The sequence below is a fragment of the Apium graveolens genome, chromosome 7 (genome assembly GCF_009905375.1).
Source record: "Apium graveolens cultivar Ventura chromosome 7, ASM990537v1, whole genome shotgun sequence".
NCBI classification, from domain to species: domain Eukaryota; kingdom Viridiplantae; phylum Streptophyta; class Magnoliopsida; order Apiales; family Apiaceae; genus Apium; species Apium graveolens.
In genome coordinates this window covers 201,273,453-201,286,662 of record NC_133653.1, presented here as the reverse complement: position 1 = coordinate 201,286,662, position 13,210 = coordinate 201,273,453, and positions in this window count along the sequence as shown.

Sequence of the window (13,210 nt, the reverse complement as noted above, 5' to 3'; positions counted from 1 at the left end):
TGGGTATCTAGTACAAAACAGGATACCCAAATGGCAAATGGGTATCCAACCCGGTATTTTCAGCACAACACTACCAACATGGGTATTTTCAACATTTTGTACCAAACTATGTTAAATTTTAACATAGACATCGGTCGGTTAAGGACCGATGCGAATACCAAACTTTCACAACGGTCCTAAAACGACCGATGTGAAAGTTAGGGTTTAACATCAGTTAAAACACAACCGATGCGAAATATAGGGTTATATTTTTGAAAAAAATACTATTAGTAATCGGTTATTTAAAAATATTATGTAAAAACATTTCTTTAACATCGGGTTGAAGTTTTTCGACTGATGTTAAAAGGGTGATGTCTATTGACTTTTCTCTAGGAGTGAAATGTACTTGTCACCACTAGTTGGTTGTTAAAATAGAAACCAATTTAATTTATTTTTTTCTGAAAATTTTGTCATATCACTATTATATATGGATCTTGACATCTATACGGTTGGATCATTTCTAAATATTTTTATGAAAATCGGAACATCAAAATGGGACTTAACACTAGTTAGTAATATTAATCAAGCTCATATTTGAATGTTAAAAGGACAAACCAAATAAAATAATTTTGACCTCAAACTTTGGTTATACCACTAATATATATGTATATATATACATACATATATATTGATATCTATACGGTTGGATCAATGATAAATATTTATTAAAAAATAAAATATCAATTCACTAAACACTAATAAGCGGTACTAGTCATACCGATTCTTGACTGTTAAAACTGCAAACAAAATAAAATAATTTTGATCATAAATAATGGTTATATCACTCATGTATATGTAGAGAGAGAAAGTTAAGTTATATGCAGTCCACTATTTTTTGAAAATCTTGCACATTGTATACCTTTTACAAGTAAAACATTACAAAATATATTATTTTACAAAATACGTTTAGTTTGTAGAACATAAATGGTCATGTTGCTGAACAAATATATTGTACTTGTAAATGTATGAGATTTGCATAATTTTATTGAAATAAAAATAACATGTTTTAAAAAATATTTTATTTGCAAAATATAGATGAACTCTGAGGATTCCAATTAAACGGGGGACTCTATAGAACTTTAATCATATATATATATATATATATATATATATATATATATATATATAATCGGAGGTCAAACCCCACGTTGACCAGTATATATATATATATGTGAAAAATAAAGGTAGAATAAGTAATCGATTTATCAATCATGAGACTTGGAAGGGTTTAATGAATTGATAAATTATTATTCCAGAACTTGATAGAAATTAAAAAATTGATCCAGAAAATAAATCGATTCAATACTTTGAAATAAATTAGATGAACATAGAAATTTATGTCAATCAATAGGAAATAAAAAAATTGTCGTGAACAATAGGGATAGTCACGTAAGGTAATAAATTTATCTGGTCAATATAAATAAAGCATTTTAACTAGGTGTCTCGAATGACAGAACTTGTTTTGAGTTTAATATAATCACGAATAAAGCTCGAATAATAAACTTGTAAATTTTAAATTAAAACAGGCCCAACAATTACCAACGTCAAAATTAGGAAAGGGAGGAGATAAAACTTGCCATATTTTCGTTTATTAGCTCACTACTGAAGAAATCTCACCTTTTCCTACTTAAATACTTTTCGCGTGGAAAAAATCTAAAAATAATAATCCACACAATATTTAAGTACAAAATAATTAAACCTCGAATTCTTATACTACTTTTAATAGTTTAATAATTCATAAATATTGACTACTAGATCAATAATTACACTTTGAAAAAATATTACAAAAATTGAACAAACATTTGACTTCATATTTTAATAAAAATTTAATAATGTTCCTTTAGCGTATACTAATCATTTTCCATATTAACTGATTAAAATTAATTATAATTATCAATTTATATTTGTTCTTATAAAATAGCTTTATTAAATAATATCTATCCTTTTTTATACCAAATCATCGATTCACTTTGCAATTAAATTTTACTCTACTTTCGAATAATGCAATTAATTTATCGTAAAACTAATATGATTTTCCGCTATTTACTACTCACTAACAAATCTCAAATTAACCCACCAACACTCTTATGTAACATTTTAATATATTCTAGAATACCCTCTAAATACAATATGTATACATAAATTATGCCAACAACACCAATTTTAATAAAACAAAATACATTTCCAATACATTCCCAAATATAACCTTTTACATTGTTTTAAATTCTTGACAATATCTATTTTTTATTAATTATCAAATTACCACAATACCCTCATCTTGTCCAACCTTCTTCTCCGTCACCTCACTCCTCCCTCGCCATTCTTTCCGGCGAACCACCAACCGGAAAAAGCGTCAGAGACCACCCTTACTTCTTTAATTCTCGGCCTCTCTTCCTCTAATCTCTCCCGACCACCCTTATCTCTCACTCATTTAGCCGCAAACAACCATTAAAATGATCCTCAAATCGAACCCAATCTTTTTCCCGCATTTTCCCATTTGTTTCACCTATCCATCACTGCCACCCACCTTCGTCACATTGTCTGCGACGGGCGGAGGTCGTTATTTCCGTTTCGACCATTTTCCAAACACCAAAGACCCCTTAATCCGATCGTCGCATCATCCCCGACCTCTTCCCATTCCATTACATAAAAAAACCCCACTTTTATGATTACAAACCCTAACCCATATTTTCAATTTGAGTATTTTTAGCCACTCCCAATTTACTTCCCTACTCTTACCAATTTTATTATGTACTCCTATTAGTAATAGTTTTATCTTTCAACCGATAATTAATTTTTACACTGTCAAGCAAAAACTCATAAAAATATATTTACCACAAACTAATAAAATATAAGATTGTAGACTTAAACAATTAATTAAAATTATAAAGTCACCAATTAGTTGAAATATCACCATAAACTACATACTAGTGATTTTACGGTTCTCTTTGAAGATCAAACTTTGAAACCTCGCTTGATCAACTCCAATCTCACCCCAATAGTATTATCTCTCTCTTCCAATTATATAAGTATACATACTCTTTTTAATCTCTCCCATTAAAAATTTAATTAAATACTATATATCACTTTGTCATAATTTCAGTCACTATTTTTAAATCAACAACTTATCCTTATTAATTATTTATCTTTTGCTTATTAATCCAATATTACCCACTTCTTTTAAAATTTTAAAAAAATTATCAATTTACTGAATTACCAAACTACCCCCCCCCGTCTTCTTCTTCTTCCTCGCCACCACCATTGCCATGGAGGCACGGGCGGCGGCTACCACCCGGTGGTGGTTTTGAATGGGTGTCGAAATTCAATTTTTCTTCTTTCATTTTAATCCCTATTTCCCAATCTATAATATTATCCAAACCATTTCGAAATCGTAACCCCGGAGTTGGTTTTCCTGCCAAACTCCGGTGAGTCTTTCCCTCTCCACATTTCTCTATCTCTCTATCGGCCTGTCCTCTCTCTCTCTCTCTCCTCTTTCTCTCATCTTTCTCTCCTCTCTTTTTGTCCTCTTTCTCATCCCTCTTTCTCTCTCTCCTCTCTCTCTTGCCTTCGCCGATCACCACCACCACTTCCTCCGGTGGTGGCTCAGCCCCCTCCCCAACCCATCACAAACACACGCCCAAATGTTTACTCCTTAATTCCCATCCAACAATCAATAATCAAAGACCCCCAACATATTTTCACCCAATTCAATCAAACCCCAAAATTAATTACTACTTCTATTTTTATTATTCTACTTACACATATATATATTTACGGATCTTGGGTTGGACCTCTTTTTGTTGGATGAACTCCAAAGCTAAGTACCAATTCTCTCATCAATTGCTTGTTAGGTCACACACACTGTAGAAGGGGGTTGAATACAGTGTATAGCACAATCAAATCGAATTCTAATAACACAAGTAACAGAAAATAGACTTTATTCAAAGCAATAAACTCTGTTACAATCTGGAACTGTCCTCTCTCAGTGATGAACAAATATCACGAGAGCTGCTAGGGTTACAATAATTAATATTCTCGATAATGATAACACTTATAGTATAAACCCTATGTCTGTGTTTATATACTATATAGTTACAAGATAATCGCTAATTGATATGGAATATAATTCTACTTCCTAAAATATATCAATCAGATATCTTTTCTTCCAAGTATTCCATTCTTCATAGAATTCCTTCTTCATGCATATCTCTTCTTACGTTTGTCTCGATCTTCTCTTCCTTCAATCAGCCGCCTTCCTTATCTAAACGTTTCCTTTAAGTCCTGATATTATCTTCTGATAAATATCTCCTGAACCTTAAGTACTTATGACTTTAGTTCTGACTTCAGTATAAGTGCTGATTTCAGTTAAGTACTGATTTGTCCTGTTTAAGTAAGATCTGAAAACTAAACATAAATCATATTAGTCATGACATTATCAAATATATCTAACAATCTCCCCCAACTTGTAAATTAGCATAATATACAAGTTCAACAGATATTTGATGATGTCAAAAACATTAAGTACAAATGTATGAGAAATTAACTAGATAACTCCAACTTACAGTCCTTAAAGCTTTACCAACTTTAACTTCTGATAACAACTTCAGTCCGTATACATATCAAAATTTGAGTAGTTGTAGATCTTGACTTGGCTTCACTTTCTGATCTCTCTGATGTAAGGAGTTGTTTTGAGATAGTTCTTTAACAAACATCTCTCAGCATATCTGAGTTCATCAATCATCCTCCTTTTAGCATCTTTAAGCTCTGCAGAATCTTCACCAGTTTGGAAGATAGCAGCCCTGAAATCATTTATTCTAGCTTTCCTTATGTCCTCATCCAGTCTGATCAAATACGCCTTGTCAGACTCAATACTAAATTCTACAGCCTTATAACCCAGAAAGGTAGTTATAATCTTAGCAGAGTTAGGCTTCATCTCAACAATATCACCCTTGTGATCTCTGTACTTTGGAAGATATGTGTTGTCAGACTTTATAGAATAATGCCTTTTCTGTCTCTGAATTTGAGTCTTTAAATAATTTGCAGCACTTTCTGTTATTCTTTCATTCACTTGAAGTAAGAATAATACATGTTCCAGTCCTTTAAAATACTTCAGTGGAATAGCATTGTCCCTTATATGGTAAACCCTACCATCTGTCATGAAATATAAAAAGATGTGTTCTTTCAAGTAAGTATGGTAAACCATTTGTACAAATTCTAGTTGATTCAATCTTTCAGGAGTTGCTCCAACACCTGGTTCATTTAAGGAAGTTGGATCATTGGTTATATTCTATACTCTTCTTTCATCAGCACTACCCAATCCAGATTTATGTCTTGCATTCTTTCCGTAACAACTCTTGCTTCAAAACCACTTACTGCAGTCTTCAAAGGTTGAGTCTGTTTGGCTTTGGTGAAACCTGGTAGGAGTATCTTTGAAGGTTTTGCATGAGCAATGTCAGAGGTTTCCTTTTCCTCATCTTCTGATATCAAGTCAACTTGAGCTATGTCAGAGGTTGCTTGCTTCAAGGTTATATCAGAACTAACTATATATTGACTCTGAACAACTTGAGCCATGTCAGAGGTTTTCTTAGAAATCTTTCTTAAAGTCGGAGTAAGATCAGCATCTTCAACATAAATTTCTTCATCCACAGGAGGCACATAAACCTTTATAGGTTCACCAACCTTTTCTTTGCCCTTGGATCTTGGATCTATCTACAATTGTGAGTTAGTCTTGGTTGCCTCAAGATTTGTCCTTTCTTTTATCACAATGTCTTTGACCTTAGAAAGTTTCTTCTTACCAACTGAAGCTTCAGATTTAGAATTGACTTTTTCTAACTTAAGTCTAGCTTCTTCTTCCATCAGAACCAAGGTTTCCGTCAAGCGATGTTATAATGGATAGAGTTTGATTTTGGGAAGAATAGACTAAAATTGGCCGAACCACTATTAAGTTTTAGTTAAACTATTTTTTTAATAATTAAAAAATTTATTTTACGTCGGATTAGAGACGGCCAACGTATATACAATCACATATATATCGAGTGATGAAAAACCGACGTATATGCTAAGTATTTGTAATGATCTTATACGATAGTGAACCGAACCTGACGTAAATTAGTTTTTATACGTAAACCAATTTAGAGACTACGTATATGTCACCCTTATATATTGAATGTTTACTGAACCAACGTAAATTGTACTTTCAGAAGGTTAATATATGTCGCCTTTTTAAAAAACCTGATGTATGAAGTCTTATAAACGTCGGATTCTTCTATGTGTGATGTAAATTAAGTGACATAAAAGTTTGATTTTGTACTAGTGAATTTGAAGTGTATGACTGGTTGTATGAATGAATATTCCTTGAAATTGCTTGATATTTATTTTGGGAAATGCAATATTCAAGAGGTGTATTTTAATTATTTTTTAGGCTGATACTATATTGCAGTAGGTACTAAATCTGTTGTAATAATTAACCTTTTGTAAGATAAAAGATGTTGCTACAGGTGTGTTGTGATAGGTAAATAACTAGGTCCATATATGGGCCCCACAAATAGGTTCCACATATGGGCCCCAGAGATAGGCCCCGCGGGTAGGCCCTTACGAGCCCCATACTTCTGAAAGAAATTCTAAGATCTTTTGCAACACACTAAGTATGTTACTATAGAGTCCAAAATATGTTTCTATTGAAATCTATTATAACAGATATTGGTATGTTGCAATAGAGTAGTTTTTATGTTGCTATAGATATCTATATTAATTAGCTACTAGTCAACATAGCTCTGTTATTTCCTTAGCCCTTTTTGGGTCTTTAGCAACATTTTTTTGGTCCTATATATAGCAACACAGTTATGGGGTTGCTTAATACAATCTATGGTGTAGTGAAAAGGCCACTTATTCGGAATAGATAGAGAATGCTCCAACTGTGCATATGTTAAAATGGTTAGAAACAAATGTTTAACCCAAAATTTCAAGAATTTTTAATGATTTGAACTTGATTACTTTAATAAATAGAGTCTAACTAAACTTAATTCTAAATTTCATCATACGCTCTTAGTGAAATTTTGTCATATTAAATTAGATATCAATACAAACTTTGATGCTAACAAAATCCAATTTTGAAGTAACCATCAATCACCTATATTAATACCACTTTTGAAATTTAGCAACAACTTAAGTATCAGCATCAATCAGAAACTGAATTAAAACTGTATCTCACATTTTATACAAAACAAAAATACTTGGTAAATCATTTATTGTATGATTATCAAAACAATTTAGAAACACGATGTCCTTTAATAAACTTTATTACGAATGTTAAATTCTCTTTGATTGTCTAATAAAATCCGTATTGGTGTAGTTATTAATCTCTTGTTTATTCTACCTTCCTTCTTCCTTTCCTTCCTTCCTTCATTTTCTTTGCTCTATCTTAAACCTTTAGTTCTTGAGAACATTTCTCTCACTTGTCCATTCTTGTCCGTTGAAATAACTTTTCATTTCTCTTGTCCATTAAAAAGGGCATATTCATTCAACTAAAAATTCACATACTTACAGTAATTTTTGAATTCTACTTGTTTCTTACTTTATCCAAATTTCATATTGCTTTGATTTTGAATTTGAAAGTCACATCAAAATTTGACTTAATCTGATTAGAATCGATTTCCATCTAACTGACCATTAATTGGTAAAATTAGCCAATTATCTCACTTAATTGATCAATTACACCGAGTGATGACTAGCTAAATGAAATCAGAGACCAATTATATCTAGTCGGATTTGTTGTAACTACCCTTTTTTAAGAGCCGAGATCACAATTGTTTGAATATCAACATGTATATCAATAACACATAGAAGTATACTTTCTATTTTTAAGAGTAGGGTATTTTATAAAAATTTGGGCAGCATCTCCTTTATATTATTGACTGCAAGTCGGACTCACAATTTCAACCCAAAAGTAGACCAATCAACTTTCGCCTTCTAAACTCACAATTTCACCACCATACATAATATTAACCCGTATAACTCATATATTTAGTTCAACGTAAGATTATAGCGGATAATTCTTATTATACCATACCTTTTCTCATATCTTCTGATTAGAACAAAATATCACTACTGAGTACAATTATAAATTATTCTAGAATCCTTCTAGTTCGTGTTTCAATTCAAGCTTTCTAATTAACAATTTATCCATCCTTGAAAACATACACTTATTCTTATTTGTTAACTTGTTCAACTTTTTATAACCAACACATGGTCTCAACTATCATGATCTTATGAAAGAATTTATTTTCTTTTAAACCATCATTTCTTAAAAATTATTACAGTTAAACCACAATACCTTCATCTCCACTTATGCCTTTTTATACAGAACTTCCTTCACCGGTTCGGTTATGAGTATCAAATTTGCCATAACTCATTTACTTTAGTGGGAAAACCCAACCATTTCTTGAAGAATACCCTTAAAGTTTATTCGTAACTAGAACTTCTTCGATCTTGAAACGTTATGAAAAATATCTCTCACATGATTGAGGTATGTTTCATCTTCATAATGTATTAATCTATTATCTGGTTATTATTAAGAATTTCTTCATTCGCTTCTGTTATCCAATCAATTCTTTGCCTTATCCGATATACACAGCTTCACTTTCTTATTCTTCTAGTTAATTTACCTCATACGGTTCGTTAATTACTCCAATTCACGCCAAAATATTATACTTGAAATGTATCATGTATAAAGATTTCCGCTTCTGATTTGATGTCCTCATAACAACCACGTTATCGGCATAATGGTTCTTCTCTGCACGTAAATGTCCAGCCTTTATTGGCTTACAATTATCCACATAACTCCATCTGTTATACGGGTTCATTTAACTTCCTTTTAAATTATTCAAAGAATAGACCTTACACAAGAAGGAATTTATGTATATGATTTTGACTGAAAACCATTTTTTTAAGGAATAAGAGTATAAGGAAACAATTGTAAGGCTCCATAAATCAACAAATTATGATTGAAGAAGAAGGAATAAATGATGATTTGGATATGAGTGAGATAACCATATTTGTACTCAAGATGGCCAGTCTTTCATACTATATGGCATACAACATAATGATATCATTGGTCATCATCCACATTTCATCTATTTACAGCTTCAACGCTTATCCGATCAATAGATCTCATTCCGAGTCATATATTAACTTTAGAAAGTTCTCTGAAATGCCTTCTTTAATTGATCATTAGAATAAATTCCCATTCATTAGGTCTTGTATCTTAAGTGTCATACTTTCATGCTTAATATTTTTATAACTCGAACCTATTTGCACTCTTACGAGATTTACAATCATAACTTCAAAATTTTCTTACGCTACCGATCATTCAACATATCGACTCCTTTGCTAATAACATTCTTTGTTTAGAAAAGTCTGGAGAATCTCTCAATCTTCTTTGCTCCTACTCGGCTTCTTGTAAATCGACGTATTCTTCGAACTTTAATAGTCTCAGAAATTGGATGAATAGTTTCTCCGTACATTGGTTCTATCGTTAAACTTATCAAGAAATATTTGTACTCTTGTTAGGAACAATTAAATCTTCTCGATAATAGAGGGTCCATTTGGCCTGCTAAATGAAGCAAACTAACTTCTAGAACAAGTATTTTTCTGGATAATCTGAAGATTATAGCAGACAAGAAATTTAATTAGTAGTTTGCCAACCAAGTTTTCAAAACTTGTTTTGTTTAAAGGACTTTTAGAAAAATTTTGTTAAGAAAATCTCTTTTGAAAACTATTTAAAATTTTGGAAATCACATGCCTGGTCGTTATTACTATATCAGTTGGTTGTCATCCTTCTCATCCACTACCAAGTATCAAATTAGGGAAACATTCAGATAAGAGTTCATTCATTTCCATATACCTTCTACCCTTTATTGGGTTCATTTTGTCTTTATTGGTCGAAAAAAACTCCACTTACCATTGCATATTATCTTATTCATAAATTCACTTCCAGTCTTCCATACTGGTAACACTCTTATCATTATCTCTTATGATTACTGAGTATAACAAGTCTATCTAGTAATCATCAAATCTATTTTATAAAACAAGGTCGACTAATAACACATCACATTACTTCTATACATATCATGCTTGGTCATAACATCATCATCTATTTCCAAGAAAACTTTTGATTTACAATCTTCTCAAACTTCTTTAAAAGTCATCTATCCCACTTCACAAGATAACCATAGGTGGCATACTTACTAGTAGCTCCATATAACCTGGTAGCAGCTATTCACCGGAACAAATGAATCTTCTCTTTATGTTTCTTATCACACTTCTTAATATCTCATGTACTCACCATATGTTGTAGCTCTCGAATTCATTCCCATAGGTGCTATTACTTCATAAGACGGGTTTTAAAATGATGGTATAAAATAAGGTATAGGATAGACAGAAAAGATGTGCTCACAGTTGAATATCCGATAGGACCAGAATCAGCATGTGGGAAATTCTCGAATAGGTAGTCTCGCATAAGAGGATGAGATAAAAAGTGTAATCGTTGCAACCGGAGGTGATATGGCTAACACCGATGGAACAGCAGAGCGTGAATCAGATGATAGTCCTCCGAATGAAGGCTCCGAATGATCAGACAATCCTGGGATAAAAGAATATGACATCACCGCTATCTGACAATCGCGTCGCTAGATAAGAATCTCGAATCTCATCATGAATTATACCAAAGCCTACTATTTAGTCGCACTCAACCTCTCGACATCCTATCTTTCTAATTCCTAATCCTAATCCTAACCCACTATCCATTCCCGACAACTAGGCTTGTTTCAGTGTCTTATAACCTGTAGTTCTGATACCAAACCTGTGACGCCCTCCAAACCTGGATCAGAAGTTTGGGGCTCACAACACACACACACACATAATATATAAACCTGTATATAAAATATTATATGCATTGACCTTTCTTTTCATAACCATGGATCGTAACAGGTTCAAGTATGAAAACAAGCCACAAACTTATCTTTTATTACATCGTACCAAATCCCAACTATTTCAACTTAAATCTGATAATGGTATCATTCTTATGATCTTGCATAACTTATCTATAATATAAAGCTCCAACTTAACCTGGAATCCTAGCTCGCACGCTGGACTAGGAAGTCTCTTTACCGACAATTTCCTTCTCAGGTATTAAAAACGTAAAAAGGTTAGCAAGAGTGGGCTAACTAGCTCAGCAAGTCATAATTGAATTAATTGAGATTAAACAATGACAAATTGAAATGATTCATAAGATTTAATCTTCTGGATATGCGATGATTAGAATTGGATACTCACTTTCATTTTTTTAAAAACCAAGGTTAGGCTGCTAATCAGTCACGTACTAACCCCGAGTAAGGCACACGGCTCTGCTCTCTATACTAGATCCAAGGCACGCATTGGCCTAATATGACCACGAATCTGGTTTGACCACGAATCTGGTCTGACCACGAATCGGGTCCACATTCATAAAACCATCCAATTCTAAAATAACAATATGATAAACGATGTAAATCAATAAACTGAATTATAAACAATATTTATCTAGAAGCATACTGTGATTCATAATTCCAAGAAGGTATAACAATGGAATCATAAAGGTTGACTTTCAATCAAAGAAAGAATTAGAAAGTAGAATACCAAGGGTTCAAGGGTTACAAGGTTTGGTCTTCTGTTAAACAGGGTATAAGGGGTGGTTTGTCAAGCAATTCAATATCAGAAATCGATATGTGGTAGATATGCATTTGTGGAGTAGTATTGTATATATCTGTCTCATATCTGAGAATTCAACAATCAATGGTTTATGAAGAATAAGGCTTATGGTTGAAGAACAATAAGAATCAGGGTTCAAGGTTAAATAGCTTAAAGCGCTTGTAATATAAAACATGATTTATATTGAATACTAGTAACATGTTATGAGAAAGTTCGAAATATTTGCAATATATCTTGAAGAAGGTTCAGAAATACATGCCTTATCATAGATGATTTCCAACTTTACTTGTACTCATCTCACCGTTTTACTTTTCCATCATTTTCTTTTTTTTATGCCTTGTTTCTATTCATCGATCACTTGCTTTCTTTTTCTTCACTTCAGTTCTATTTATTGATCACTGAATTTCTTTTTTATGCCTCTCTTACTTTTCTAGACATCACAAGTATCTATTAATACTCAATCACATATCATTTTAATCGTCACATAGACGTCATAAACTTTGATGTACCCTTCATTTTACCCAAATCTGATTTACGGATTGAAAGTTATGACTAAAACAATCAAACACTAACCACATATGCGTATAACACATCAATCAGATAGCACGTAGCACATAGAATACAAGATATTCGATCAAAATAATTTTTCAGAGAAGATTTGGGGTTAAAATAATTTTCTAAGTATTTATTACGAATTTTTGAACATTTTTTGGAGTTCAAACGGGTCTCCGAATCATTTTATAATTAAATAATAGAGTCTGAACACCCGAATCTGACTTTAAAATAATTTAATAATAATTATCGAGCTTTGAACATAACTTAACAAAATATTTTAAAGCTCAAAACTATTTTTCGAAATTTATAAATCAAAAGAAATAATTAAATCTAATTAAATAATCAAATTAAATTAATTAATAACTAATTGAATCAATCAATCAATTAATATTTAAATTATGATCATTTAAACAAATTAATTATTAAATATAATTAATTAATTAATTAAATAAGAATTATTTTTGAAATAAAAATAATTTTCAGAATTAAAATAATAATTTTTGGAATTTTAAATAATTAAAACAATTTTTCCGAAAATATTATAAAAATAAAATACTATTTTTGGAAAAAACTAAACAACAATCCTGCTTTTATAAAATTTTAAAACATAAATATGATATTTGTATATTTTTAAAACTGGAATACTATCTGTGTAAATTAGGAGAACCACTGGGGCCAAACTGTATTTTATCCACCCCGCGTCACCTTCTCCGGCAATCCGCCGGATGGACTCCATGGCTGCCGCCATAGAGCTTTTTCGGCAGGCCCAAAATAACCCGGAATTCAACCAAAACACGGGTGTATGATCTATGCAATCCTAGAAACACATCTGCCTTAATGAATCAGCCAAACAATCGATGAATCGCACAGA